Source organism: Arachis hypogaea, unplaced genomic scaffold (genome assembly GCF_003086295.3).
Source record: "Arachis hypogaea cultivar Tifrunner unplaced genomic scaffold, arahy.Tifrunner.gnm2.J5K5 arahy.Tifrunner.gnm2.scaffold_32, whole genome shotgun sequence".
Classification (NCBI taxonomy): Eukaryota; Viridiplantae; Streptophyta; class Magnoliopsida; order Fabales; family Fabaceae; genus Arachis; species Arachis hypogaea.
The window spans coordinates 102569-123661 of NW_027255470.1; the positions used below are offsets into that span (position 1 = coordinate 102569).

The 21093-nt window shown below is 51.3% G+C and overlaps 69 non-coding genes across 69 annotated transcripts; all 69 read right to left on the minus strand.

Annotated features, from left to right (window-relative positions):
* Positions 1–51: 51 nt before the first annotated feature.
* On the minus strand, positions 52–170 carry LOC114927061 (5S ribosomal RNA). The gene has a single exon (XR_003817486.1). It is a non-coding gene; the product is annotated as a 5S ribosomal RNA (ribosomal RNA).
* Positions 171–356: 186 nt separating this feature from the next.
* Positions 357–475, minus strand: LOC114926689 (5S ribosomal RNA). The gene has a single exon (XR_003817102.1). It is a non-coding gene; the product is annotated as a 5S ribosomal RNA (ribosomal RNA).
* Positions 476–664: 189 nt separating this feature from the next.
* On the minus strand, positions 665–783 carry LOC114926690 (5S ribosomal RNA). Its single transcript, XR_003817104.1, has one exon. It is a non-coding gene; the product is annotated as a 5S ribosomal RNA (ribosomal RNA).
* A 187-nt stretch (positions 784–970) lies between these two features.
* Positions 971–1088, minus strand: LOC114926380 (5S ribosomal RNA). The gene has a single exon (XR_003816824.1). It is a non-coding gene; the product is annotated as a 5S ribosomal RNA (ribosomal RNA).
* Positions 1089–1275: 187 nt separating this feature from the next.
* On the minus strand, positions 1276–1394 carry LOC114926692 (5S ribosomal RNA). Its single transcript, XR_003817106.1, has one exon. It is a non-coding gene; the product is annotated as a 5S ribosomal RNA (ribosomal RNA).
* Positions 1395–1583: 189 nt separating this feature from the next.
* Positions 1584–1702, minus strand: LOC114926693 (5S ribosomal RNA). The gene has a single exon (XR_003817107.1). It is a non-coding gene; the product is annotated as a 5S ribosomal RNA (ribosomal RNA).
* Positions 1703–1889: 187 nt separating this feature from the next.
* On the minus strand, positions 1890–2007 carry LOC114926326 (5S ribosomal RNA). The gene has a single exon (XR_003816769.1). It is a non-coding gene; the product is annotated as a 5S ribosomal RNA (ribosomal RNA).
* A 189-nt stretch (positions 2008–2196) lies between these two features.
* Positions 2197–2315, minus strand: LOC114926694 (5S ribosomal RNA). Its single transcript, XR_003817108.1, has one exon. It is a non-coding gene; the product is annotated as a 5S ribosomal RNA (ribosomal RNA).
* A 188-nt stretch (positions 2316–2503) lies between these two features.
* Positions 2504–2622, minus strand: LOC114926695 (5S ribosomal RNA). The gene has a single exon (XR_003817110.1). It is a non-coding gene; the product is annotated as a 5S ribosomal RNA (ribosomal RNA).
* A 188-nt stretch (positions 2623–2810) lies between these two features.
* LOC114926696 (5S ribosomal RNA) lies at positions 2811–2929 on the minus strand. Its single transcript, XR_003817111.1, has one exon. It is a non-coding gene; the product is annotated as a 5S ribosomal RNA (ribosomal RNA).
* Positions 2930–3117: 188 nt separating this feature from the next.
* On the minus strand, positions 3118–3235 carry LOC114926327 (5S ribosomal RNA). The gene has a single exon (XR_003816770.1). It is a non-coding gene; the product is annotated as a 5S ribosomal RNA (ribosomal RNA).
* A 188-nt stretch (positions 3236–3423) lies between these two features.
* On the minus strand, positions 3424–3542 carry LOC114927062 (5S ribosomal RNA). Its single transcript, XR_003817487.1, has one exon. It is a non-coding gene; the product is annotated as a 5S ribosomal RNA (ribosomal RNA).
* A 186-nt stretch (positions 3543–3728) lies between these two features.
* On the minus strand, positions 3729–3847 carry LOC114926698 (5S ribosomal RNA). Its single transcript, XR_003817113.1, has one exon. It is a non-coding gene; the product is annotated as a 5S ribosomal RNA (ribosomal RNA).
* Positions 3848–4034: 187 nt separating this feature from the next.
* LOC114926699 (5S ribosomal RNA) lies at positions 4035–4153 on the minus strand. The gene has a single exon (XR_003817114.1). It is a non-coding gene; the product is annotated as a 5S ribosomal RNA (ribosomal RNA).
* Positions 4154–4341: 188 nt separating this feature from the next.
* LOC114927064 (5S ribosomal RNA) lies at positions 4342–4460 on the minus strand. Its single transcript, XR_003817489.1, has one exon. It is a non-coding gene; the product is annotated as a 5S ribosomal RNA (ribosomal RNA).
* Positions 4461–4649: 189 nt separating this feature from the next.
* LOC114926700 (5S ribosomal RNA) lies at positions 4650–4768 on the minus strand. The gene has a single exon (XR_003817116.1). It is a non-coding gene; the product is annotated as a 5S ribosomal RNA (ribosomal RNA).
* Positions 4769–4956: 188 nt separating this feature from the next.
* On the minus strand, positions 4957–5075 carry LOC114926701 (5S ribosomal RNA). The gene has a single exon (XR_003817117.1). It is a non-coding gene; the product is annotated as a 5S ribosomal RNA (ribosomal RNA).
* Positions 5076–5263: 188 nt separating this feature from the next.
* LOC114927065 (5S ribosomal RNA) lies at positions 5264–5382 on the minus strand. The gene has a single exon (XR_003817490.1). It is a non-coding gene; the product is annotated as a 5S ribosomal RNA (ribosomal RNA).
* A 187-nt stretch (positions 5383–5569) lies between these two features.
* On the minus strand, positions 5570–5688 carry LOC114926702 (5S ribosomal RNA). The gene has a single exon (XR_003817118.1). It is a non-coding gene; the product is annotated as a 5S ribosomal RNA (ribosomal RNA).
* Positions 5689–5876: 188 nt separating this feature from the next.
* Positions 5877–5995, minus strand: LOC114926703 (5S ribosomal RNA). The gene has a single exon (XR_003817119.1). It is a non-coding gene; the product is annotated as a 5S ribosomal RNA (ribosomal RNA).
* Positions 5996–6183: 188 nt separating this feature from the next.
* LOC114926704 (5S ribosomal RNA) lies at positions 6184–6302 on the minus strand. The gene has a single exon (XR_003817120.1). It is a non-coding gene; the product is annotated as a 5S ribosomal RNA (ribosomal RNA).
* Positions 6303–6488: 186 nt separating this feature from the next.
* On the minus strand, positions 6489–6607 carry LOC114927066 (5S ribosomal RNA). The gene has a single exon (XR_003817491.1). It is a non-coding gene; the product is annotated as a 5S ribosomal RNA (ribosomal RNA).
* Positions 6608–6795: 188 nt separating this feature from the next.
* LOC114926705 (5S ribosomal RNA) lies at positions 6796–6914 on the minus strand. The gene has a single exon (XR_003817122.1). It is a non-coding gene; the product is annotated as a 5S ribosomal RNA (ribosomal RNA).
* Positions 6915–7102: 188 nt separating this feature from the next.
* LOC114926706 (5S ribosomal RNA) lies at positions 7103–7221 on the minus strand. Its single transcript, XR_003817123.1, has one exon. It is a non-coding gene; the product is annotated as a 5S ribosomal RNA (ribosomal RNA).
* Positions 7222–7409: 188 nt separating this feature from the next.
* LOC114926707 (5S ribosomal RNA) lies at positions 7410–7528 on the minus strand. The gene has a single exon (XR_003817124.1). It is a non-coding gene; the product is annotated as a 5S ribosomal RNA (ribosomal RNA).
* A 189-nt stretch (positions 7529–7717) lies between these two features.
* On the minus strand, positions 7718–7836 carry LOC114926709 (5S ribosomal RNA). Its single transcript, XR_003817126.1, has one exon. It is a non-coding gene; the product is annotated as a 5S ribosomal RNA (ribosomal RNA).
* Positions 7837–8024: 188 nt separating this feature from the next.
* Positions 8025–8143, minus strand: LOC114926710 (5S ribosomal RNA). Its single transcript, XR_003817128.1, has one exon. It is a non-coding gene; the product is annotated as a 5S ribosomal RNA (ribosomal RNA).
* Positions 8144–8332: 189 nt separating this feature from the next.
* On the minus strand, positions 8333–8451 carry LOC114926711 (5S ribosomal RNA). Its single transcript, XR_003817129.1, has one exon. It is a non-coding gene; the product is annotated as a 5S ribosomal RNA (ribosomal RNA).
* Positions 8452–8639: 188 nt separating this feature from the next.
* Positions 8640–8758, minus strand: LOC114926712 (5S ribosomal RNA). Its single transcript, XR_003817130.1, has one exon. It is a non-coding gene; the product is annotated as a 5S ribosomal RNA (ribosomal RNA).
* Positions 8759–8946: 188 nt separating this feature from the next.
* LOC114926563 (5S ribosomal RNA) lies at positions 8947–9060 on the minus strand. Its single transcript, XR_003817007.1, has one exon. It is a non-coding gene; the product is annotated as a 5S ribosomal RNA (ribosomal RNA).
* A 188-nt stretch (positions 9061–9248) lies between these two features.
* Positions 9249–9367, minus strand: LOC114926713 (5S ribosomal RNA). Its single transcript, XR_003817131.1, has one exon. It is a non-coding gene; the product is annotated as a 5S ribosomal RNA (ribosomal RNA).
* Positions 9368–9555: 188 nt separating this feature from the next.
* Positions 9556–9674, minus strand: LOC114926714 (5S ribosomal RNA). Its single transcript, XR_003817132.1, has one exon. It is a non-coding gene; the product is annotated as a 5S ribosomal RNA (ribosomal RNA).
* A 188-nt stretch (positions 9675–9862) lies between these two features.
* Positions 9863–9981, minus strand: LOC114926715 (5S ribosomal RNA). The gene has a single exon (XR_003817133.1). It is a non-coding gene; the product is annotated as a 5S ribosomal RNA (ribosomal RNA).
* A 188-nt stretch (positions 9982–10169) lies between these two features.
* On the minus strand, positions 10170–10288 carry LOC114926716 (5S ribosomal RNA). The gene has a single exon (XR_003817134.1). It is a non-coding gene; the product is annotated as a 5S ribosomal RNA (ribosomal RNA).
* Positions 10289–10476: 188 nt separating this feature from the next.
* LOC114926328 (5S ribosomal RNA) lies at positions 10477–10594 on the minus strand. Its single transcript, XR_003816771.1, has one exon. It is a non-coding gene; the product is annotated as a 5S ribosomal RNA (ribosomal RNA).
* Positions 10595–10782: 188 nt separating this feature from the next.
* LOC114926717 (5S ribosomal RNA) lies at positions 10783–10901 on the minus strand. Its single transcript, XR_003817135.1, has one exon. It is a non-coding gene; the product is annotated as a 5S ribosomal RNA (ribosomal RNA).
* Positions 10902–11089: 188 nt separating this feature from the next.
* Positions 11090–11208, minus strand: LOC114926718 (5S ribosomal RNA). The gene has a single exon (XR_003817136.1). It is a non-coding gene; the product is annotated as a 5S ribosomal RNA (ribosomal RNA).
* A 186-nt stretch (positions 11209–11394) lies between these two features.
* On the minus strand, positions 11395–11513 carry LOC114927067 (5S ribosomal RNA). Its single transcript, XR_003817492.1, has one exon. It is a non-coding gene; the product is annotated as a 5S ribosomal RNA (ribosomal RNA).
* Positions 11514–11701: 188 nt separating this feature from the next.
* Positions 11702–11820, minus strand: LOC114926720 (5S ribosomal RNA). Its single transcript, XR_003817139.1, has one exon. It is a non-coding gene; the product is annotated as a 5S ribosomal RNA (ribosomal RNA).
* Positions 11821–12008: 188 nt separating this feature from the next.
* On the minus strand, positions 12009–12125 carry LOC114926432 (5S ribosomal RNA). The gene has a single exon (XR_003816876.1). It is a non-coding gene; the product is annotated as a 5S ribosomal RNA (ribosomal RNA).
* A 188-nt stretch (positions 12126–12313) lies between these two features.
* On the minus strand, positions 12314–12432 carry LOC114926721 (5S ribosomal RNA). Its single transcript, XR_003817140.1, has one exon. It is a non-coding gene; the product is annotated as a 5S ribosomal RNA (ribosomal RNA).
* Positions 12433–12620: 188 nt separating this feature from the next.
* On the minus strand, positions 12621–12739 carry LOC114926722 (5S ribosomal RNA). The gene has a single exon (XR_003817141.1). It is a non-coding gene; the product is annotated as a 5S ribosomal RNA (ribosomal RNA).
* A 188-nt stretch (positions 12740–12927) lies between these two features.
* LOC114926261 (5S ribosomal RNA) lies at positions 12928–13046 on the minus strand. Its single transcript, XR_003816704.1, has one exon. It is a non-coding gene; the product is annotated as a 5S ribosomal RNA (ribosomal RNA).
* Positions 13047–13232: 186 nt separating this feature from the next.
* LOC114926381 (5S ribosomal RNA) lies at positions 13233–13350 on the minus strand. The gene has a single exon (XR_003816825.1). It is a non-coding gene; the product is annotated as a 5S ribosomal RNA (ribosomal RNA).
* A 188-nt stretch (positions 13351–13538) lies between these two features.
* LOC114926723 (5S ribosomal RNA) lies at positions 13539–13657 on the minus strand. The gene has a single exon (XR_003817142.1). It is a non-coding gene; the product is annotated as a 5S ribosomal RNA (ribosomal RNA).
* A 186-nt stretch (positions 13658–13843) lies between these two features.
* Positions 13844–13959, minus strand: LOC114926460 (5S ribosomal RNA). Its single transcript, XR_003816904.1, has one exon. It is a non-coding gene; the product is annotated as a 5S ribosomal RNA (ribosomal RNA).
* Positions 13960–14146: 187 nt separating this feature from the next.
* On the minus strand, positions 14147–14265 carry LOC114926724 (5S ribosomal RNA). The gene has a single exon (XR_003817143.1). It is a non-coding gene; the product is annotated as a 5S ribosomal RNA (ribosomal RNA).
* Positions 14266–14453: 188 nt separating this feature from the next.
* Positions 14454–14567, minus strand: LOC114926564 (5S ribosomal RNA). The gene has a single exon (XR_003817008.1). It is a non-coding gene; the product is annotated as a 5S ribosomal RNA (ribosomal RNA).
* Positions 14568–14755: 188 nt separating this feature from the next.
* Positions 14756–14874, minus strand: LOC114926725 (5S ribosomal RNA). Its single transcript, XR_003817144.1, has one exon. It is a non-coding gene; the product is annotated as a 5S ribosomal RNA (ribosomal RNA).
* Positions 14875–15062: 188 nt separating this feature from the next.
* Positions 15063–15181, minus strand: LOC114926726 (5S ribosomal RNA). The gene has a single exon (XR_003817145.1). It is a non-coding gene; the product is annotated as a 5S ribosomal RNA (ribosomal RNA).
* Positions 15182–15367: 186 nt separating this feature from the next.
* On the minus strand, positions 15368–15486 carry LOC114926727 (5S ribosomal RNA). Its single transcript, XR_003817146.1, has one exon. It is a non-coding gene; the product is annotated as a 5S ribosomal RNA (ribosomal RNA).
* Positions 15487–15674: 188 nt separating this feature from the next.
* On the minus strand, positions 15675–15790 carry LOC114926461 (5S ribosomal RNA). Its single transcript, XR_003816905.1, has one exon. It is a non-coding gene; the product is annotated as a 5S ribosomal RNA (ribosomal RNA).
* Positions 15791–15977: 187 nt separating this feature from the next.
* Positions 15978–16096, minus strand: LOC114926728 (5S ribosomal RNA). Its single transcript, XR_003817147.1, has one exon. It is a non-coding gene; the product is annotated as a 5S ribosomal RNA (ribosomal RNA).
* Positions 16097–16284: 188 nt separating this feature from the next.
* LOC114926329 (5S ribosomal RNA) lies at positions 16285–16402 on the minus strand. The gene has a single exon (XR_003816772.1). It is a non-coding gene; the product is annotated as a 5S ribosomal RNA (ribosomal RNA).
* A 188-nt stretch (positions 16403–16590) lies between these two features.
* On the minus strand, positions 16591–16705 carry LOC114926532 (5S ribosomal RNA). Its single transcript, XR_003816976.1, has one exon. It is a non-coding gene; the product is annotated as a 5S ribosomal RNA (ribosomal RNA).
* A 188-nt stretch (positions 16706–16893) lies between these two features.
* On the minus strand, positions 16894–17012 carry LOC114926729 (5S ribosomal RNA). Its single transcript, XR_003817148.1, has one exon. It is a non-coding gene; the product is annotated as a 5S ribosomal RNA (ribosomal RNA).
* A 187-nt stretch (positions 17013–17199) lies between these two features.
* LOC114926731 (5S ribosomal RNA) lies at positions 17200–17318 on the minus strand. The gene has a single exon (XR_003817151.1). It is a non-coding gene; the product is annotated as a 5S ribosomal RNA (ribosomal RNA).
* Positions 17319–17505: 187 nt separating this feature from the next.
* LOC114926462 (5S ribosomal RNA) lies at positions 17506–17621 on the minus strand. The gene has a single exon (XR_003816906.1). It is a non-coding gene; the product is annotated as a 5S ribosomal RNA (ribosomal RNA).
* A 189-nt stretch (positions 17622–17810) lies between these two features.
* Positions 17811–17928, minus strand: LOC114926330 (5S ribosomal RNA). The gene has a single exon (XR_003816773.1). It is a non-coding gene; the product is annotated as a 5S ribosomal RNA (ribosomal RNA).
* A 187-nt stretch (positions 17929–18115) lies between these two features.
* LOC114926331 (5S ribosomal RNA) lies at positions 18116–18233 on the minus strand. The gene has a single exon (XR_003816774.1). It is a non-coding gene; the product is annotated as a 5S ribosomal RNA (ribosomal RNA).
* Positions 18234–18420: 187 nt separating this feature from the next.
* LOC114926565 (5S ribosomal RNA) lies at positions 18421–18534 on the minus strand. The gene has a single exon (XR_003817009.1). It is a non-coding gene; the product is annotated as a 5S ribosomal RNA (ribosomal RNA).
* A 188-nt stretch (positions 18535–18722) lies between these two features.
* LOC114926732 (5S ribosomal RNA) lies at positions 18723–18841 on the minus strand. The gene has a single exon (XR_003817152.1). It is a non-coding gene; the product is annotated as a 5S ribosomal RNA (ribosomal RNA).
* A 187-nt stretch (positions 18842–19028) lies between these two features.
* On the minus strand, positions 19029–19145 carry LOC114926434 (5S ribosomal RNA). The gene has a single exon (XR_003816878.1). It is a non-coding gene; the product is annotated as a 5S ribosomal RNA (ribosomal RNA).
* A 187-nt stretch (positions 19146–19332) lies between these two features.
* On the minus strand, positions 19333–19451 carry LOC114926733 (5S ribosomal RNA). Its single transcript, XR_003817153.1, has one exon. It is a non-coding gene; the product is annotated as a 5S ribosomal RNA (ribosomal RNA).
* Positions 19452–19638: 187 nt separating this feature from the next.
* LOC114926734 (5S ribosomal RNA) lies at positions 19639–19757 on the minus strand. The gene has a single exon (XR_003817154.1). It is a non-coding gene; the product is annotated as a 5S ribosomal RNA (ribosomal RNA).
* A 188-nt stretch (positions 19758–19945) lies between these two features.
* On the minus strand, positions 19946–20062 carry LOC114926435 (5S ribosomal RNA). Its single transcript, XR_003816879.1, has one exon. It is a non-coding gene; the product is annotated as a 5S ribosomal RNA (ribosomal RNA).
* A 188-nt stretch (positions 20063–20250) lies between these two features.
* LOC114926463 (5S ribosomal RNA) lies at positions 20251–20366 on the minus strand. Its single transcript, XR_003816907.1, has one exon. It is a non-coding gene; the product is annotated as a 5S ribosomal RNA (ribosomal RNA).
* A 188-nt stretch (positions 20367–20554) lies between these two features.
* Positions 20555–20672, minus strand: LOC114926332 (5S ribosomal RNA). The gene has a single exon (XR_003816775.1). It is a non-coding gene; the product is annotated as a 5S ribosomal RNA (ribosomal RNA).
* A 188-nt stretch (positions 20673–20860) lies between these two features.
* On the minus strand, positions 20861–20979 carry LOC114926735 (5S ribosomal RNA). Its single transcript, XR_003817156.1, has one exon. It is a non-coding gene; the product is annotated as a 5S ribosomal RNA (ribosomal RNA).
* Positions 20980–21093: the final 114 nt, after the last annotated feature.

Genomic DNA, 21093 nt, shown 5'->3' on the forward strand with positions numbered 1-21093 from the left:
ATAGCGTCATTTAAAGAATGAAGGTCGGCACGACGTTAAAAAAAAAAAAAAAAGGTGCAACACGAGGACTTCCCAGGAGGTCACCCATCCTAGTACTACTCTCGCCCAAGCACGCTTAACTGCGGAGTTCTGATGGGATCCGGTGCATTAGTGCTGGTATGATCGCACCTATTATAGTTCGCACACACAATTTTGTTAACCATGCGGCGCGAGAGAGCGTAACACTATCGCGAAGCCTTGCGGGTACCGTAGGTGCCTGTCGAGGATGAGGCCATTGCGGCTCGCCCTTAGGTGTCCTACTCGGGATAGCGTCATTTAAAGAATGAAGGTCGGCACGACGTTAAAAAAAAAAAAAAGAGGTGCAACACGAGGACTTCCCAGGAGGTCACCCATCCTAGTACTACTCTCGCCCAAGCACGCTTAACTGCGGAGTTCTGATGGGATCCGGTGCATTAGTGCTGGTATGATCGCACCTATTATAGTTCGCACACACAATTTTGTTAACCATGCGGCGCGAGAGAGCGTAACACTATCCGCGAAGCCTTGCGGGTACCGTAGGTGCCTGTCGAGGATGAGGCCATTGCGGCTCGCCCTTAGGTGTCCTACTCGGGATAGCGTCATTTAAAGAATGAAGGTCGGCACGACGTTAAAAAAAAAAAAAAAAGAGGTGCAACACGAGGACTTCCCAGGAGGTCACCCATCCTAGTACTACTCTCGCCCAAGCACGCTTAACTGCGGAGTTCTGATGGGATCCGGTGCATTAGTGCTGGTATGATCGCACCTATTATAGTTCGCACACACAATTTTGTTAACCATGCGGCGCGAGAGAGCGTAACACTATCTGCGAAGCCTTGCGGGTACCGTAGGTGCCTGTCGAGGATGAGGCCATTGCGGCTCGCCCTTAGGTGTCCTACTCGGGATAGCGTCATTTAAAGAATGAAGGTCGGCACGACGTTAAAAAAAAAAAAAAAAGGTGCAACACGAGGACTTCCCAGAGGTCACCCATCCTAGTACTACTCTCGCCCAAGCACGCTTAACTGCGGAGTTCTGATGGGATCCGGTGCATTAGTGCTGGTATGATCGCACCTATTATAGTTCGCACACACAATTTTGTTAACCATGCGGCGCGAGAGAGCGTAACACTATCCGCGAAGCCTTGCGGGTACCGTAGGTGCCTGTCGAGGATGAGGCCATTGCGGCTCGCCCTTAGGTGTCCTACTCGGGATAGCGTCATTTAAAGAATGAAGGTCGGCACGACGTTAAAAAAAAAAAAAAGAGGTGCAACACGAGGACTTCCCAGGAGGTCACCCATCCTAGTACTACTCTCGCCCAAGCACGCTTAACTGCGGAGTTCTGATGGGATCCGGTGCATTAGTGCTGGTATGATCGCACCTATTATAGTTCGCACACACAATTTTGTTAACCATGCGGCGCGAGAGAGCGTAACACTATCCGCGAAGCCTTGCGGGTACCGTAGGTGCCTGTCGAGGATGAGGCCATTGCGGCTCGCCCTTAGGTGTCCTACTCGGGATAGCGTCATTTAAAGAATGAAGGTCGGCACGACGTTAAAAAAAAAAAAAAAAGAGGTGCAACACGAGGACTTCCCAGGAGGTCACCCATCCTAGTACTACTCTCGCCCAAGCACGCTTAACTGCGGAGTTCTGATGGGATCCGGTGCATTAGTGCTGGTATGATCGCACCTATTATAGTTCGCACACACAATTTTGTTAACCATGCGGCGCGAGAGAGCGTAACACTATCCGCGAAGCCTTGCGGGTACCGTAGGTGCCTGTCGAGGATGAGGCCATTGCGGCTCGCCCTTAGGTGTCCTACTCGGGATAGCGTCATTTAAAGAATGAAGGTCGGCACGACGTTAAAAAAAAAAAAAAGAGGTGCAACACGAGGACTTCCCAGAGGTCACCCATCCTAGTACTACTCTCGCCCAAGCACGCTTAACTGCGGAGTTCTGATGGGATCCGGTGCATTAGTGCTGGTATGATCGCACCTATTATAGTTCGCACACACAATTTTGTTAACCATGCGGCGCGAGAGAGCGTAACACTATCCGCGAAGCCTTGCGGGTACCGTAGGTGCCTGTCGAGGATGAGGCCATTGCGGCTCGCCCTTAGGTGTCCTACTCGGGATAGCGTCATTTAAAGAATGAAGGTCGGCACGACGTTAAAAAAAAAAAAAAAAGAGGTGCAACACGAGGACTTCCCAGGAGGTCACCCATCCTAGTACTACTCTCGCCCAAGCACGCTTAACTGCGGAGTTCTGATGGGATCCGGTGCATTAGTGCTGGTATGATCGCACCTATTATAGTTCGCACACACAATTTTGTTAACCATGCGGCGCGAGAGAGCGTAACACTATCTGCGAAGCCTTGCGGGTACCGTAGGTGCCTGTCGAGGATGAGGCCATTGCGGCTCGCCCTTAGGTGTCCTACTCGGGATAGCGTCATTTAAAGAATGAAGGTCGGCACGACGTTAAAAAAAAAAAAAAAGAGGTGCAACACGAGGACTTCCCAGGAGGTCACCCATCCTAGTACTACTCTCGCCCAAGCACGCTTAACTGCGGAGTTCTGATGGGATCCGGTGCATTAGTGCTGGTATGATCGCACCTATTATAGTTCGCACACACAATTTTGTTAACCATGCGGCGCGAGAGAGCGTAACACTATCCGCGAAGCCTTGCGGGTACCGTAGGTGCCTGTCGAGGATGAGGCCATTGCGGCTCGCCCTTAGGTGTCCTACTCGGGATAGCGTCATTTAAAGAATGAAGGTCGGCACGACGTTAAAAAAAAAAAAAAAGAGGTGCAACACGAGGACTTCCCAGGAGGTCACCCATCCTAGTACTACTCTCGCCCAAGCACGCTTAACTGCGGAGTTCTGATGGGATCCGGTGCATTAGTGCTGGTATGATCGCACCTATTATAGTTCGCACACACAATTTTGTTAACCATGCGGCGCGAGAGAGCGTAACACTATCCGCGAAGCCTTGCGGGTACCGTAGGTGCCTGTCGAGGATGAGGCCATTGCGGCTCGCCCTTAGGTGTCCTACTCGGGATAGCGTCATTTAAAGAATGAAGGTCGGCACGACGTTAAAAAAAAAAAAAAAGAGGTGCAACACGAGGACTTCCCAGAGGTCACCCATCCTAGTACTACTCTCGCCCAAGCACGCTTAACTGCGGAGTTCTGATGGGATCCGGTGCATTAGTGCTGGTATGATCGCACCTATTATAGTTCGCACACACAATTTTGTTAACCATGCGGCGCGAGAGAGCGTAACACTATCCGCGAAGCCTTGCGGGTACCGTAGGTGCCTGTCGAGGATGAGGCCATTGCGGCTCGCCCTTAGGTGTCCTACTCGGGATAGCGTCATTTAAAGAATGAAGGTCGGCACGACGTTAAAAAAAAAAAAAAAAAGGTGCAACACGAGGACTTCCCAGGAGGTCACCCATCCTAGTACTACTCTCGCCCAAGCACGCTTAACTGCGGAGTTCTGATGGGATCCGGTGCATTAGTGCTGGTATGATCGCACCTATTATAGTTCGCACACACAATTTTGTTAACCATGCGGCGCGAGAGAGCGTAACACTATCGCGAAGCCTTGCGGGTACCGTAGGTGCCTGTCGAGGATGAGGCCATTGCGGCTCGCCCTTAGGTGTCCTACTCGGGATAGCGTCATTTAAAGAATGAAGGTCGGCACGACGTTAAAAAAAAAAAAAAGAGGTGCAACACGAGGACTTCCCAGGAGGTCACCCATCCTAGTACTACTCTCGCCCAAGCACGCTTAACTGCGGAGTTCTGATGGGATCCGGTGCATTAGTGCTGGTATGATCGCACCTATTATAGTTCGCACACACAATTTTGTTAACCATGCGGCGCGAGAGAGCGTAACACTATCGCGAAGCCTTGCGGGTACCGTAGGTGCCTGTCGAGGATGAGGCCATTGCGGCTCGCCCTTAGGTGTCCTACTCGGGATAGCGTCATTTAAAGAATGAAGGTCGGCACGACGTTAAAAAAAAAAAAAAAGAGGTGCAACACGAGGACTTCCCAGGAGGTCACCCATCCTAGTACTACTCTCGCCCAAGCACGCTTAACTGCGGAGTTCTGATGGGATCCGGTGCATTAGTGCTGGTATGATCGCACCTATTATAGTTCGCACACACAATTTTGTTAACCATGCGGCGCGAGAGAGCGTAACACTATCCGCGAAGCCTTGCGGGTACCGTAGGTGCCTGTCGAGGATGAGGCCATTGCGGCTCGCCCTTAGGTGTCCTACTCGGGATAGCGTCATTTAAAGAATGAAGGTCGGCACGACGTTAAAAAAAAAAAAAAAAAGGTGCAACACGAGGACTTCCCAGGAGGTCACCCATCCTAGTACTACTCTCGCCCAAGCACGCTTAACTGCGGAGTTCTGATGGGATCCGGTGCATTAGTGCTGGTATGATCGCACCTATTATAGTTCGCACACACAATTTTGTTAACCATGCGGCGCGAGAGAGCGTAACACTATCCGCGAAGCCTTGCGGGTACCGTAGGTGCCTGTCGAGGATGAGGCCATTGCGGCTCGCCCTTAGGTGTCCTACTCGGGATAGCGTCATTTAAAGAATGAAGGTCGGCACGACGTTAAAAAAAAAAAAAAAAGAGGTGCAACACGAGGACTTCCCAGGAGGTCACCCATCCTAGTACTACTCTCGCCCAAGCACGCTTAACTGCGGAGTTCTGATGGGATCCGGTGCATTAGTGCTGGTATGATCGCACCTATTATAGTTCGCACACACAATTTTGTTAACCATGCGGCGCGAGAGAGCGTAACACTATCCGCGAAGCCTTGCGGGTACCGTAGGTGCCTGTCGAGGATGAGGCCATTGCGGCTCGCCCTTAGGTGTCCTACTCGGGATAGCGTCATTTAAAGAATGAAGGTCGGCACGACGTTAAAAAAAAAAAAAAAGAGGTGCAACACGAGGACTTCCCAGGAGGTCACCCATCCTAGTACTACTCTCGCCCAAGCACGCTTAACTGCGGAGTTCTGATGGGATCCGGTGCATTAGTGCTGGTATGATCGCACCTATTATAGTTCGCACACACAATTTTGTTAACCATGCGGCGCGAGAGAGCGTAACACTATCCGCGAAGCCTTGCGGGTACCGTAGGTGCCTGTCGAGGATGAGGCCATTGCGGCTCGCCCTTAGGTGTCCTACTCGGGATAGCGTCATTTAAAGAATGAAGGTCGGCACGACGTTAAAAAAAAAAAAAAAAAGGTGCAACACGAGGACTTCCCAGGAGGTCACCCATCCTAGTACTACTCTCGCCCAAGCACGCTTAACTGCGGAGTTCTGATGGGATCCGGTGCATTAGTGCTGGTATGATCGCACCTATTATAGTTCGCACACACAATTTTGTTAACCATGCGGCGCGAGAGAGCGTAACACTATCCGCGAAGCCTTGCGGGTACCGTAGGTGCCTGTCGAGGATGAGGCCATTGCGGCTCGCCCTTAGGTGTCCTACTCGGGATAGCGTCATTTAAAGAATGAAGGTCGGCACGACGTTAAAAAAAAAAAAAAGAGGTGCAACACGAGGACTTCCCAGGAGGTCACCCATCCTAGTACTACTCTCGCCCAAGCACGCTTAACTGCGGAGTTCTGATGGGATCCGGTGCATTAGTGCTGGTATGATCGCACCTATTATAGTTCGCACACACAATTTTGTTAACCATGCGGCGCGAGAGAGCGTAACACTATCGCGAAGCCTTGCGGGTACCGTAGGTGCCTGTCGAGGATGAGGCCATTGCGGCTCGCCCTTAGGTGTCCTACTCGGGATAGCGTCATTTAAAGAATGAAGGTCGGCACGACGTTAAAAAAAAAAAAAAAAGAGGTGCAACACGAGGACTTCCCAGGAGGTCACCCATCCTAGTACTACTCTCGCCCAAGCACGCTTAACTGCGGAGTTCTGATGGGATCCGGTGCATTAGTGCTGGTATGATCGCACCTATTATAGTTCGCACACACAATTTTGTTAACCATGCGGCGCGAGAGAGCGTAACACTATCCGCGAAGCCTTGCGGGTACCGTAGGTGCCTGTCGAGGATGAGGCCATTGCGGCTCGCCCTTAGGTGTCCTACTCGGGATAGCGTCATTTAAAGAATGAAGGTCGGCACGACGTTAAAAAAAAAAAAAAAGAGGTGCAACACGAGGACTTCCCAGGAGGTCACCCATCCTAGTACTACTCTCGCCCAAGCACGCTTAACTGCGGAGTTCTGATGGGATCCGGTGCATTAGTGCTGGTATGATCGCACCTATTATAGTTCGCACACACAATTTTGTTAACCATGCGGCGCGAGAGAGCGTAACACTATCGCGAAGCCTTGCGGGTACCGTAGGTGCCTGTCGAGGATGAGGCCATTGCGGCTCGCCCTTAGGTGTCCTACTCGGGATAGCGTCATTTAAAGAATGAAGGTCGGCACGACGTTAAAAAAAAAAAAAAAAGGTGCAACACGAGGACTTCCCAGGAGGTCACCCATCCTAGTACTACTCTCGCCCAAGCACGCTTAACTGCGGAGTTCTGATGGGATCCGGTGCATTAGTGCTGGTATGATCGCACCTATTATAGTTCGCACACACAATTTTGTTAACCATGCGGCGCGAGAGAGCGTAACACTATCGCGAAGCCTTGCGGGTACCGTAGGTGCCTGTCGAGGATGAGGCCATTGCGGCTCGCCCTTAGGTGTCCTACTCGGGATAGCGTCATTTAAAGAATGAAGGTCGGCACGACGTTAAAAAAAAAAAAAAAAGAGGTGCAACACGAGGACTTCCCAGGAGGTCACCCATCCTAGTACTACTCTCGCCCAAGCACGCTTAACTGCGGAGTTCTGATGGGATCCGGTGCATTAGTGCTGGTATGATCGCACCTATTATAGTTCGCACACACAATTTTGTTAACCATGCGGCGCGAGAGAGCGTAACACTATCCGCGAAGCCTTGCGGGTACCGTAGGTGCCTGTCGAGGATGAGGCCATTGCGGCTCGCCCTTAGGTGTCCTACTCGGGATAGCGTCATTTAAAGAATGAAGGTCGGCACGACGTTAAAAAAAAAAAAAAAGAGGTGCAACACGAGGACTTCCCAGGAGGTCACCCATCCTAGTACTACTCTCGCCCAAGCACGCTTAACTGCGGAGTTCTGATGGGATCCGGTGCATTAGTGCTGGTATGATCGCACCTATTATAGTTCGCACACACAATTTTGTTAACCATGCGGCGCGAGAGAGCGTAACACTATCCGCGAAGCCTTGCGGGTACCGTAGGTGCCTGTCGAGGATGAGGCCATTGCGGCTCGCCCTTAGGTGTCCTACTCGGGATAGCGTCATTTAAAGAATGAAGGTCGGCACGACGTTAAAAAAAAAAAAAAAGAGGTGCAACACGAGGACTTCCCAGGAGGTCACCCATCCTAGTACTACTCTCGCCCAAGCACGCTTAACTGCGGAGTTCTGATGGGATCCGGTGCATTAGTGCTGGTATGATCGCACCTATTATAGTTCGCACACACAATTTTGTTAACCATGCGGCGCGAGAGAGCGTAACACTATCCGCGAAGCCTTGCGGGTACCGTAGGTGCCTGTCGAGGATGAGGCCATTGCGGCTCGCCCTTAGGTGTCCTACTCGGGATAGCGTCATTTAAAGAATGAAGGTCGGCACGACGTTAAAAAAAAAAAAAAAAGAGGTGCAACACGAGGACTTCCCAGGAGGTCACCCATCCTAGTACTACTCTCGCCCAAGCACGCTTAACTGCGGAGTTCTGATGGGATCCGGTGCATTAGTGCTGGTATGATCGCACCTATTATAGTTCGCACACACAATTTTGTTAACCATGCGGCGCGAGAGAGCGTAACACTATCGCGAAGCCTTGCGGGTACCGTAGGTGCCTGTCGAGGATGAGGCCATTGCGGCTCGCCCTTAGGTGTCCTACTCGGGATAGCGTCATTTAAAGAATGAAGGTCGGCACGACGTTAAAAAAAAAAAAAAAAGAGGTGCAACACGAGGACTTCCCAGGAGGTCACCCATCCTAGTACTACTCTCGCCCAAGCACGCTTAACTGCGGAGTTCTGATGGGATCCGGTGCATTAGTGCTGGTATGATCGCACCTATTATAGTTCGCACACACAATTTTGTTAACCATGCGGCGCGAGAGAGCGTAACACTATCCGCGAAGCCTTGCGGGTACCGTAGGTGCCTGTCGAGGATGAGGCCATTGCGGCTCGCCCTTAGGTGTCCTACTCGGGATAGCGTCATTTAAAGAATGAAGGTCGGCACGACGTTAAAAAAAAAAAAAAAAGAGGTGCAACACGAGGACTTCCCAGGAGGTCACCCATCCTAGTACTACTCTCGCCCAAGCACGCTTAACTGCGGAGTTCTGATGGGATCCGGTGCATTAGTGCTGGTATGATCGCACCTATTATAGTTCGCACACACAATTTTGTTAACCATGCGGCGCGAGAGAGCGTAACACTATCCGCGAAGCCTTGCGGGTACCGTAGGTGCCTGTCGAGGATGAGGCCATTGCGGCTCGCCCTTAGGTGTCCTACTCGGGATAGCGTCATTTAAAGAATGAAGGTCGGCACGACGTTAAAAAAAAAAAAAAAGAGGTGCAACACGAGGACTTCCCAGGAGGTCACCCATCCTAGTACTACTCTCGCCCAAGCACGCTTAACTGCGGAGTTCTGATGGGATCCGGTGCATTAGTGCTGGTATGATCGCACCTATTATAGTTCGCACACACAATTTTGTTAACCATGCGGCGCGAGAGAGCGTAACACTATCCGCGAAGCCTTGCGGGTACCGTAGGTGCCTGTCGAGGATGAGGCCATTGCGGCTCGCCCTTAGGTGTCCTACTCGGGATAGCGTCATTTAAAGAATGAAGGTCGGCACGACGTTAAAAAAAAAAAAAAAGAGGTGCAACACGAGGACTTCCCAGCACCCATCCTAGTACTACTCTCGCCCAAGCACGCTTAACTGCGGAGTTCTGATGGGATCCGGTGCATTAGTGCTGGTATGATCGCACCTATTATAGTTCGCACACACAATTTTGTTAACCATGCGGCGCGAGAGAGCGTAACACTATCCGCGAAGCCTTGCGGGTACCGTAGGTGCCTGTCGAGGATGAGGCCATTGCGGCTCGCCCTTAGGTGTCCTACTCGGGATAGCGTCATTTAAAGAATGAAGGTCGGCACGACGTTAAAAAAAAAAAAAAAGAGGTGCAACACGAGGACTTCCCAGGAGGTCACCCATCCTAGTACTACTCTCGCCCAAGCACGCTTAACTGCGGAGTTCTGATGGGATCCGGTGCATTAGTGCTGGTATGATCGCACCTATTATAGTTCGCACACACAATTTTGTTAACCATGCGGCGCGAGAGAGCGTAACACTATCTGCGAAGCCTTGCGGGTACCGTAGGTGCCTGTCGAGGATGAGGCCATTGCGGCTCGCCCTTAGGTGTCCTACTCGGGATAGCGTCATTTAAAGAATGAAGGTCGGCACGACGTTAAAAAAAAAAAAAAAGAGGTGCAACACGAGGACTTCCCAGGAGGTCACCCATCCTAGTACTACTCTCGCCCAAGCACGCTTAACTGCGGAGTTCTGATGGGATCCGGTGCATTAGTGCTGGTATGATCGCACCTATTATAGTTCGCACACACAATTTTGTTAACCATGCGGCGCGAGAGAGCGTAACACTATCCGCGAAGCCTTGCGGGTACCGTAGGTGCCTGTCGAGGATGAGGCCATTGCGGCTCGCCCTTAGGTGTCCTACTCGGGATAGCGTCATTTAAAGAATGAAGGTCGGCACGACGTTAAAAAAAAAAAAAAAGAGGTGCAACACGAGGACTTCCCAGGAGGTCACCCATCCTAGTACTACTCTCGCCCAAGCACGCTTAACTGCGGAGTTCTGATGGGATCCGGTGCATTAGTGCTGGTATGATCGCACCTATTATAGTTCGCACACACAATTTTGTTAACCATGCGGCGCGAGAGAGCGTAACACTATCCGCGAAGCCTTGCGGGTACCGTAGGTGCCTGTCGAGGATGAGGCCATTGCGGCTCGCCCTTAGGTGTCCTACTCGGGATAGCGTCATTTAAAGAATGAAGGTCGGCACGACGTTAAAAAAAAAAAAAAAGAGGTGCAACACGAGGACTTCCCAGGAGGTCACCCATCCTAGTACTACTCTCGCCCAAGCACGCTTAACTGCGGAGTTCTGATGGGATCCGGTGCATTAGTGCTGGTATGATCGCACCTATTATAGTTCGCACACACAATTTTGTTAACCATGCGGCGCGAGAGAGCGTAACACTATCTGCGAAGCCTTGCGGGTACCGTAGGTGCCTGTCGAGGATGAGGCCATTGCGGCTCGCCCTTAGGTGTCCTACTCGGGATAGCGTCATTTAAAGAATGAAGGTCGGCACGACGTTAAAAAAAAAAAAAAAGAGGTGCAACACGAGGACTTCCCAGAGGTCACCCATCCTAGTACTACTCTCGCCCAAGCACGCTTAACTGCGGAGTTCTGATGGGATCCGGTGCATTAGTGCTGGTATGATCGCACCTATTATAGTTCGCACACACAATTTTGTTAACCATGCGGCGCGAGAGAGCGTAACACTATCCGCGAAGCCTTGCGGGTACCGTAGGTGCCTGTCGAGGATGAGGCCATTGCGGCTCGCCCTTAGGTGTCCTACTCGGGATAGCGTCATTTAAAGAATGAAGGTCGGCACGACGTTAAAAAAAAAAAAAAAGAGGTGCAACACGAGGACTTCCCAGGAGGTCACCCATCCTAGTACTACTCTCGCCCAAGCACGCTTAACTGCGGAGTTCTGATGGGATCCGGTGCATTAGTGCTGGTATGATCGCACCTATTATAGTTCGCACACACAATTTTGTTAACCATGCGGCGCGAGAGAGCGTAACACTATCCGCGAAGCCTTGCGGGTACCGTAGGTGCCTGTCGAGGATGAGGCCATTGCGGCTCGCCCTTAGGTGTCCTACTCGGGATAGCGTCATTTAAAGAATGAAGGTCGGCACGACGTTAAAAAAAAAAAAAAAGAGGTGCAACACGAGGACTTCCCAGGAGGTCACCCATCCTAGTACTACTCTCGCCCAAGCACGCTTAACTGCGGAGTTCTGATGGGATCCGGTGCATTAGTGCTGGTATGATCGCACCTATTATAGTTCGCACACACAATTTTGTTAACCATGCGGCGCGAGAGAGCGTAACACTATCCGCGAAGCCTTGCGGGTACCGTAGGTGCCTGTCGAGGATGAGGCCATTGCGGCTCGCCCTTAGGTGTCCTACTCGGGATAGCGTCATTTAAAGAATGAAGGTCGGCACGACGTTAAAAAAAAAAAAAAAGGTGCAACACGAGGACTTCCCAGGAGGTCACCCATCCTAGTACTACTCTCGCCCAAGCACGCTTAACTGCGGAGTTCTGATGGGATCCGGTGCATTAGTGCTGGTATGATCGCACCTATTATAGTTCGCACACACAATTTTGTTAACCATGCGGCGCGAGAGAGCGTAACACTATCCGCGAAGCCTTGCGGGTACCGTAGGTGCCTGTCGAGGATGAGGCCATTGCGGCTCGCCCTTAGGTGTCCTACTCGGGATAGCGTCATTTAAAGAATGAAGGTCGGCACGACGTTAAAAAAAAAAAAAAAGAGGTGCAACACGAGGACTTCCCAGGAGGTCACCCATCCTAGTACTACTCTCGCCCAAGCACGCTTAACTGCGGAGTTCTGATGGGATCCGGTGCATTAGTGCTGGTATGATCGCACCTATTATAGTTCGCACACACAATTTTGTTAACCATGCGGCGCGAGAGAGCGTAACACTATCCGCGAAGCCTTGCGGGTACCGTAGGTGCCTGTCGAGGATGAGGCCATTGCGGCTCGCCCTTAGGTGTCCTACTCGGGATAGCGTCATTTAAAGAATGAAGGTCGGCACGACGTTAAAAAAAAAAAAAAAGAGGTGCAACACGAGGACTTCCCAGGGTCACCCATCCTAGTACTACTCTCGCCCAAGCACGCTTAACTGCGGAGTTCTGATGGGATCCGGTGCATTAGTGCTGGTATGATCGCACCTATTATAGTTCGCACACACAATTTTGTTAACCATGCGGCGCGAGAGAGCGTAACACTATCCGCGAAGCCTTGCGGGTACCGTAGGTGCCTGTCGAGGATGAGGCCATTGCGGCTCGCCCTTAGGTGTCCTACTCGGGATAGCGTCATTTAAAGAATGAAGGTCGGCACGACGTTAAAAAAAAAAAAAAAGAGGTGCAACACGAGGACTTCCCAGGAGGTCACCCATCCTAGTACTACTCTCGCCCAAGCACGCTTAACTGCGGAGTTCTGATGGGATCCGGTGCATTAGTGCTGGTATGATCGCACCTATTATAGTTCGCACACACAATTTTGTTAACCATGCGGCGCGAGAGAGCGTAACACTATCCGCGAAGCCTTGCGGGTACCGTAGGTGCCTGTCGAGGATGAGGCCATTGCGGCTCGCCCTTAGGTGTCCTACTCGGGATAGCGTCATTTAAAGAATGAAGGTCGGCACGACGTTAAAAAAAAAAAAAAAGAGGTGCAACACGAGGACTTCCCAGGAGGTCACCCATCCTAGTACTACTCTCGCCCAAGCACGCTTAACTGCGGAGTTCTGATGGGATCCGGTGCATTAGTGCTGGTATGATCGCACCTATTATAGTTCGCACACACAATTTTGTTAACCATGCGGCGCGAGAGAGCGTAACACTATCCGCGAAGCCTTGCGGGTACCGTAGGTGCCTGTCGAGGATGAGGCCATTGCGGCTCGCCCTTAGGTGTCCTACTCGGGATAGCGTCATTTAAAGAATGAAGGTCGGCACGACGTTAAAAAAAAAAAAAAAAGAGTGCAACACGAGGACTTCCCAGGAGGTCACCCATCCTAGTACTACTCTCGCCCAAGCACGCTTAACTGCGGAGTTCTGATGGGATCCGGTGCATTAGTGCTGGTATGATCGCACCTATTATAGTTCGCACACACAATTTTGTTAACCATGCGGCGCGAGAGAGCGTAACACTATCCGCGAAGCCTTGCGGGTACCGTAGGTGCCTGTCGAGGATGAGGCCATTGCGGCTCGCCCTTAGGTGTCCTACTCGGGATAGCGTCATTTAAAGAATGAAGGTCGGCACGACGTTAAAAAAAAAAAAAAAGGTGCAACACGAGGACTTCCCAGAGGTCACCCATCCTAGTACTACTCTCGCCCAAGCACGCTTAACTGCGGAGTTCTGATGGGATCCGGTGCATTAGTGCTGGTATGATCGCACCTATTATAGTTCGCACACACAATTTTGTTAACCATGCGGCGCGAGAGAGCGTAACACTATCCGCGAAGCCTTGCGGGTACCGTAGGTGCCTGTCGAGGATGAGGCCATTGCGGCTCGCCCTTAGGTGTCCTACTCGGGATAGCGTCATTTAAAGAATGAAGGTCGGCACGACGTTAAAAAAAAAAAAAAAGAGGTGCAACACGAGGACTTCCCAGGAGGTCACCCATCCTAGTACTACTCTCGCCCAAGCACGCTTAACTGCGGAGTTCTGATGGGATCCGGTGCATTAGTGCTGGTATGATCGCACCTATTATAGTTCGCACACACAATTTTGTTAACCATGCGGCGCGAGAGAGCGTAACACTATCGCGAAGCCTTGCGGGTACCGTAGGTGCCTGTCGAGGATGAGGCCATTGCGGCTCGCCCTTAGGTGTCCTACTCGGGATAGCGTCATTTAAAGAATGAAGGTCGGCACGACGTTAAAAAAAAAAAAAAGAGGTGCAACACGAGGACTTCCCAGGTCACCCATCCTAGTACTACTCTCGCCCAAGCACGCTTAACTGCGGAGTTCTGATGGGATCCGGTGCATTAGTGCTGGTATGATCGCACCTATTATAGTTCGCACACACAATTTTGTTAACCATGCGGCGCGAGAGAGCGTAACACTATCCGCGAAGCCTTGCGGGTACCGTAGGTGCCTGTCGAGGATGAGGCCATTGCGGCTCGCCCTTAGGTGTCCTACTCGGGATAGCGTCATTTAAAGAATGAAGGTCGGCACGACGTTAAAAAAAAAAAAAAGAGGTGCAACACGAGGACTTCCCAGGAGGTCACCCATCCTAGTACTACTCTCGCCCAAGCACGCTTAACTGCGGAGTTCTGATGGGATCCGGTGCATTAGTGCTGGTATGATCGCACCTATTATAGTTCGCACACACAATTTTGTTAACCATGCGGCGCGAGAGAGCGTAACACTATCCGCGAAGCCTTGCGGGTACCGTAGGTGCCTGTCGAGGATGAGGCCATTGCGGCTCGCCCTTAGGTGTCCTACTCGGGATAGCGTCATTTAAAGAATGAAGGTCGGCACGACGTTAAAAAAAAAAAAAAAGAGGTGCAACACGAGGACTTCCCAGCACCCATCCTAGTACTACTCTCGCCCAAGCACGCTTAACTGCGGAGTTCTGATGGGATCCGGTGCATTAGTGCTGGTATGATCGCACCTATTATAGTTCGCACACACAATTTTGTTAACCATGCGGCGCGAGAGAGCGTAACACTATCCGCGAAGCCTTGCGGGTACCGTAGGTGCCTGTCGAGGATGAGGCCATTGCGGCTCGCCCTTAGGTGTCCTACTCGGGATAGCGTCATTTAAAGAATGAAGGTCGGCACGACGTTAAAAAAAAAAAAAAAGAGGTGCAACACGAGGACTTCCCAGGAGGTCACCCATCCTAGTACTACTCTCGCCCAAGCACGCTTAACTGCGGAGTTCTGATGGGATCCGGTGCATTAGTGCTGGTATGATCGCACCTATTATAGTTCGCACACACAATTTTGTTAACCATGCGGCGCGAGAGAGCGTAACACTATCCGCGAAGCCTTGCGGGTACCGTAGGTGCCTGTCGAGGATGAGGCCATTGCGGCTCGCCCTTAGGTGTCCTACTCGGGATAGCGTCATTTAAAGAATGAAGGTCGGCACGACGTTAAAAAAAAAAAAAAAGAGGTGCAACACGAGGACTTCCCAGGAGGTCACCCATCCTAGTACTACTCTCGCCCAAGCACGCTTAACTGCGGAGTTCTGATGGGATCCGGTGCATTAGTGCTGGTATGATCGCACCTATTATAGTTCGCACACACAATTTTGTTAACCATGCGGCGCGAGAGAGCGTAACACTATCGCGAAGCCTTGCGGGTACCGTAGGTGCCTGTCGAGGATGAGGCCATTGCGGCTCGCCCTTAGGTGTCCTACTCGGGATAGCGTCATTTAAAGAATGAAGGTCGGCACGACGTTAAAAAAAAAAAAAAGAGGTGCAACACGAGGACTTCCCAGGAGGTCACCCATCCTAGTACTACTCTCGCCCAAGCACGCTTAACTGCGGAGTTCTGATGGGATCCGGTGCATTAGTGCTGGTATGATCGCACCTATTATAGTTCGCACACACAATTTTGTTAACCATGCGGCGCGAGAGAGCGTAACACTATCCGCGAAGCCTTGCGGGTACCGTAGGTGCCTGTCGAGGATGAGGCCATTGCGGCTCGCCCTTAGGTGTCCTACTCGGGATAGCGTCATTTAAAGAATGAAGGTCGGCACGACGTTAAAAAAAAAAAAAAAGAGGTGCAACACGAGGACTTCCCAGGTCACCCATCCTAGTACTACTCTCGCCCAAGCACGCTTAACTGCGGAGTTCTGATGGGATCCGGTGCATTAGTGCTGGTATGATCGCACCTATTATAGTTCGCACACACAATTTTGTTAACCATGCGGCGCGAGAGAGCGTAACACTATCGCGAAGCCTTGCGGGTACCGTAGGTGCCTGTCGAGGATGAGGCCATTGCGGCTCGCCCTTAGGTGTCCTACTCGGGATAGCGTCATTTAAAGAATGAAGGTCGGCACGACGTTAAAAAAAAAAAAAAAGAGGTGCAACACGAGGACTTCCCAGGAGGTCACCCATCCTAGTACTACTCTCGCCCAAGCACGCTTAACTGCGGAGTTCTGATGGGATCCGGTGCATTAGTGCTGGTATGATCGCACCTATTATAGTTCGCACACACAATTTTGTTAACCATGCGGCGCGAGAGAGCGTAACACTATCTGCGAAGCCTTGCGGGTACCGTAGGTGCCTGTCGAGGATGAGGCCATTGCGGCTCGCCCTTAGGTGTCCTACTCGGGATAGCGTCATTTAAAGAATGAAGGTCGGCACGACGTTAAAAAAAAAAAAAAAGAGGTGCAACACGAGGACTTCCCAGAGGTCACCCATCCTAGTACTACTCTCGCCCAAGCACGCTTAACTGCGGAGTTCTGATGGGATCCGGTGCATTAGTGCTGGTATGATCGCACCTATTATAGTTCGCACACACAATTTTGTTAACCATGCGGCGCGAGAGAGCGTAACACTATCCGCGAAGCCTTGCGGGTACCGTAGGTGCCTGTCGAGGATGAGGCCATTGCGGCTCGCCCTTAGGTGTCCTACTCGGGATAGCGTCATTTAAAGAATGAAGGTCGGCACGACGTTAAAAAAAAAAAAAAAGAGGTGCAACACGAGGACTTCCCAGGCACCCATCCTAGTACTACTCTCGCCCAAGCACGCTTAACTGCGGAGTTCTGATGGGATCCGGTGCATTAGTGCTGGTATGATCGCACCTATTATAGTTCGCACACACAATTTTGTTAACCATGCGGCGCGAGAGAGCGTAACACTATCCGCGAAGCCTTGCGGGTACCGTAGGTGCCTGTCGAGGATGAGGCCATTGCGGCTCGCCCTTAGGTGTCCTACTCGGGATAGCGTCATTTAAAGAATGAAGGTCGGCACGACGTTAAAAAAAAAAAAAAAGAGGTGCAACACGAGGACTTCCCAGGAGGTCACCCATCCTAGTACTACTCTCGCCCAAGCACGCTTAACTGCGGAGTTCTGATGGGATCCGGTGCATTAGTGCTGGTATGATCGCACCTATTATAGTTCGCACACACAATTTTGTTAACCATGCGGCGCGAGAGAGCGTAACACTATCGCGAAGCCTTGCGGGTACCGTAGGTGCCTGTCGAGGATGAGGCCATTGCGGCTCGCCCTTAGGTGTCCTACTCGGGATAGCGTCATTTAAAGAATGAAGGTCGGCACGACGTTAAAAAAAAAAAAAAAGAGGTGCAACACGAGGACTTCCCAGGAGGTCACCCATCCTAGTACTACTCTCGCCCAAGCACGCTTAACTGCGGAGTTCTGATGGGATCCGGTGCATTAGTGCTGGTATGATCGCACCTATTATAGTTCGCACACACAATTTTGTTAACCATGCGGCGCGAGAGAGCGTAACACTATCCGCGAAGCCTTGCGGGTACCGTAGGTGCCTGTCGAGGATGAGGCCATTGCGGCTCGCCCTTAGGTGTCCTACTCGGGATAGCGTCATTTAAAGAATGAAGGTCGGCACGACGTTAAAAAAAAAAAAAAGAGGTGCAACACGAGGACTTCCCAGGTCACCCATCCTAGTACTACTCTCGCCCAAGCACGCTTAACTGCGGAGTTCTGATGGGATCCGGTGCATTAGTGCTGGTATGATCGCACCTATTATAGTTCGCACACACAATTTTGTTAACCATGCGGCGCGAGAGAGCGTAACACTATCCGCGAAGCCTTGCGGGTACCGTAGGTGCCTGTCGAGGATGAGGCCATTGCGGCTCGCCCTTAGGTGTCCTACTCGGGATAGCGTCATTTAAAGAATGAAGGTCGGCACGACGTTAAAAAAAAAAAAAAAAGAGGTGCAACACGAGGACTTCCCAGAGGTCACCCATCCTAGTACTACTCTCGCCCAAGCACGCTTAACTGCGGAGTTCTGATGGGATCCGGTGCATTAGTGCTGGTATGATCGCACCTATTATAGTTCGCACACACAATTTTGTTAACCATGCGGCGCGAGAGAGCGTAACACTATCTGCGAAGCCTTGCGGGTACCGTAGGTGCCTGTCGAGGATGAGGCCATTGCGGCTCGCCCTTAGGTGTCCTACTCGGGATAGCGTCATTTAAAGAATGAAGGTCGGCACGACGTTAAAAAAAAAAAAAAGAGGTGCAACACGAGGACTTCCCAGAGGTCACCCATCCTAGTACTACTCTCGCCCAAGCACGCTTAACTGCGGAGTTCTGATGGGATCCGGTGCATTAGTGCTGGTATGATCGCACCTATTATAGTTCGCACACACAATTTTGTTAACCATGCGGCGCGAGAGAGCGTAACACTATCCGCGAAGCCTTGCGGGTACCGTAGGTGCCTGTCGAGGATGAGGCCATTGCGGCTCGCCCTTAGGTGTCCTACTCGGGATAGCGTCATTTAAAGAATGAAGGTCGGCACGACGTTAAAAAAAAAAAAAAGAGGTGCAACACGAGGACTTCCCAGCACCCATCCTAGTACTACTCTCGCCCAAGCACGCTTAACTGCGGAGTTCTGATGGGATCCGGTGCATTAGTGCTGGTATGATCGCACCTATTATAGTTCGCACACACAATTTTGTTAACCATGCGGCGCGAGAGAGCGTAACACTATCCGCGAAGCCTTGCGGGTACCGTAGGTGCCTGTCGAGGATGAGGCCATTGCGGCTCGCCCTTAGGTGTCCTACTCGGGATAGCGTCATTTAAAGAATGAAGGTCGGCACGACGTTAAAAAAAAAAAAAAAGAGGTGCAACACGAGGACTTCCCAGGAGGTCACCCATCCTAGTACTACTCTCGCCCAAGCACGCTTAACTGCGGAGTTCTGATGGGATCCGGTGCATTAGTGCTGGTATGATCGCACCTATTATAGTTCGCACACACAATTTTGTTAACCATGCGGCGCGAGAGAGCGTAACACTATCCGCGAAGCCTTGCGGGTACCGTAGGTGCCTGTCGAGGATGAGGCCATTGCGGCTCGCCCTTAGGTGTCCTACTCGGGATAGCGTCATTTAAAGAATGAAGGTCGGCACGACGTTAAAAAAAAAAAAAAGAGGTGCAACACGAGGACTTCCCAGGGTCACCCATCCTAGTACTACTCTCGCCCAAGCACGCTTAACTGCGGAGTTCTGATGGGATCCGGTGCATTAGTGCTGGTATGATCGCACCTATTATAGTTCGCACACACAATTTTGTTAACCATGCGGCGCGAGAGAGCGTAACACTATCCGCGAAGCCTTGCGGGTACCGTAGGTGCCTGTCGAGGATGAGGCCATTGCGGCTCGCCCTTAGGTGTCCTACTCGGGATAGCGTCATTTAAAGAATGAAGGTCGGCACGACGTTAAAAAAAAAAAAAAGAGGTGCAACACGAGGACTTCCCAGGAGGTCACCCATCCTAGTACTACTCTCGCCCAAGCACGCTTAACTGCGGAGTTCTGATGGGATCCGGTGCATTAGTGCTGGTATGATCGCACCTATTATAGTTCGCACACACAATTTTGTTAACCATGCGGCGCGAGAGAGCGTAACACTATCCGCGAAGCCTTGCGGGTACCGTAGGTGCCTGTCGAGGATGAGGCCATTGCGGCTCGCCCTTAGGTGTCCTACTCGGGATAGCGTCATTTAAAGAATGAAGGTCGGCACGACGTTAAAAAAAAAAAAAAGAGGTGCAACACGAGGACTTCCCAGGAGGTCACCCATCCTAGTACTACTCTCGCCCAAGCACGCTTAACTGCGGAGTTCTGATGGGATCCGGTGCATTAGTGCTGGTATGATCGCACCTATTATAGTTCGCACACACAATTTTGTTAACCATGCGGCGCGAGAGAGCGTAACACTATCCGCGAAGCCTTGCGGGTACCGTAGGTGCCTGTCGAGGATGAGGCCATTGCGGCTCGCCCTTAGGTGTCCTACTCGGGATAGCGTCATTTAAAGAATGAAGGTCGGCACGACGTTAAAAAAAAAAAAAAAGAGGTGCAACACGAGGACTTCCCAGGGTCACCCATCCTAGTACTACTCTCGCCCAAGCACGCTTAACTGCGGAGTTCTGATGGGATCCGGTGCATTAGTGCTGGTATGATCGCACCTATTATAGTTCGCACACACAATTTTGTTAACCATGCGGCGCGAGAGAGCGTAACACTATCCGCGAAGCCTTGCGGGTACCGTAGGTGCCTGTCGAGGATGAGGCCATTGCGGCTCGCCCTTAGGTGTCCTACTCGGGATAGCGTCATTTAAAGAATGAAGGTCGGCACGACGTTAAAAAAAAAAAAAAAGAGGTGCAACACGAGGACTTCCCAGGTCACCCATCCTAGTACTACTCTCGCCCAAGCACGCTTAACTGCGGAGTTCTGATGGGATCCGGTGCATTAGTGCTGGTATGATCGCACCTATTATAGTTCGCACACACAATTTTGTTAACCATGCGGCGCGAGAGAGCGTAACACTATCCGCGAAGCCTTGCGGGTACCGTAGGTGCCTGTCGAGGATGAGGCCATTGCGGCTCGCCCTTAGGTGTCCTACTCGGGATAGCGTCATTTAAAGAATGAAGGTCGGCACGACGTTAAAAAAAAAAAAAAAGAGGTGCAACACGAGGACTTCCCAGAGGTCACCCATCCTAGTACTACTCTCGCCCAAGCACGCTTAACTGCGGAGTTCTGATGGGATCCGGTGCATTAGTGCTGGTATGATCGCACCTATTATAGTTCGCACACACAATTTTGTTAACCATGCGGCGCGAGAGAGCGTAACACTATCCGCGAAGCCTTGCGGGTACCGTAGGTGCCTGTCGAGGATGAGGCCATTGCGGCTCGCCCTTAGGTGTCCTACTCGGGATAGCGTCATTTAAAGAATGAAGGTCGGCACGACGTTAAAAAAAAAAAAAAAGAGGTGCAACACGAGGACTTCCCAGGAGGTCACCCATCCTAGTACTACTCTCGCCCAAGCACGCTTAACTGCGGAGTTCTGATGGGATCCGGTGCATTAGTGCTGGTATGATCGCACCTATTATAGTTCGCACACACAATTTTGTTAACCATGCGGCGCGAGAGAGCGTAACACTATCCGCGAAGCCTTGCGGGTACCGTAGGTGCCTGTCGAGGATGAGGCCATTGCGGCTC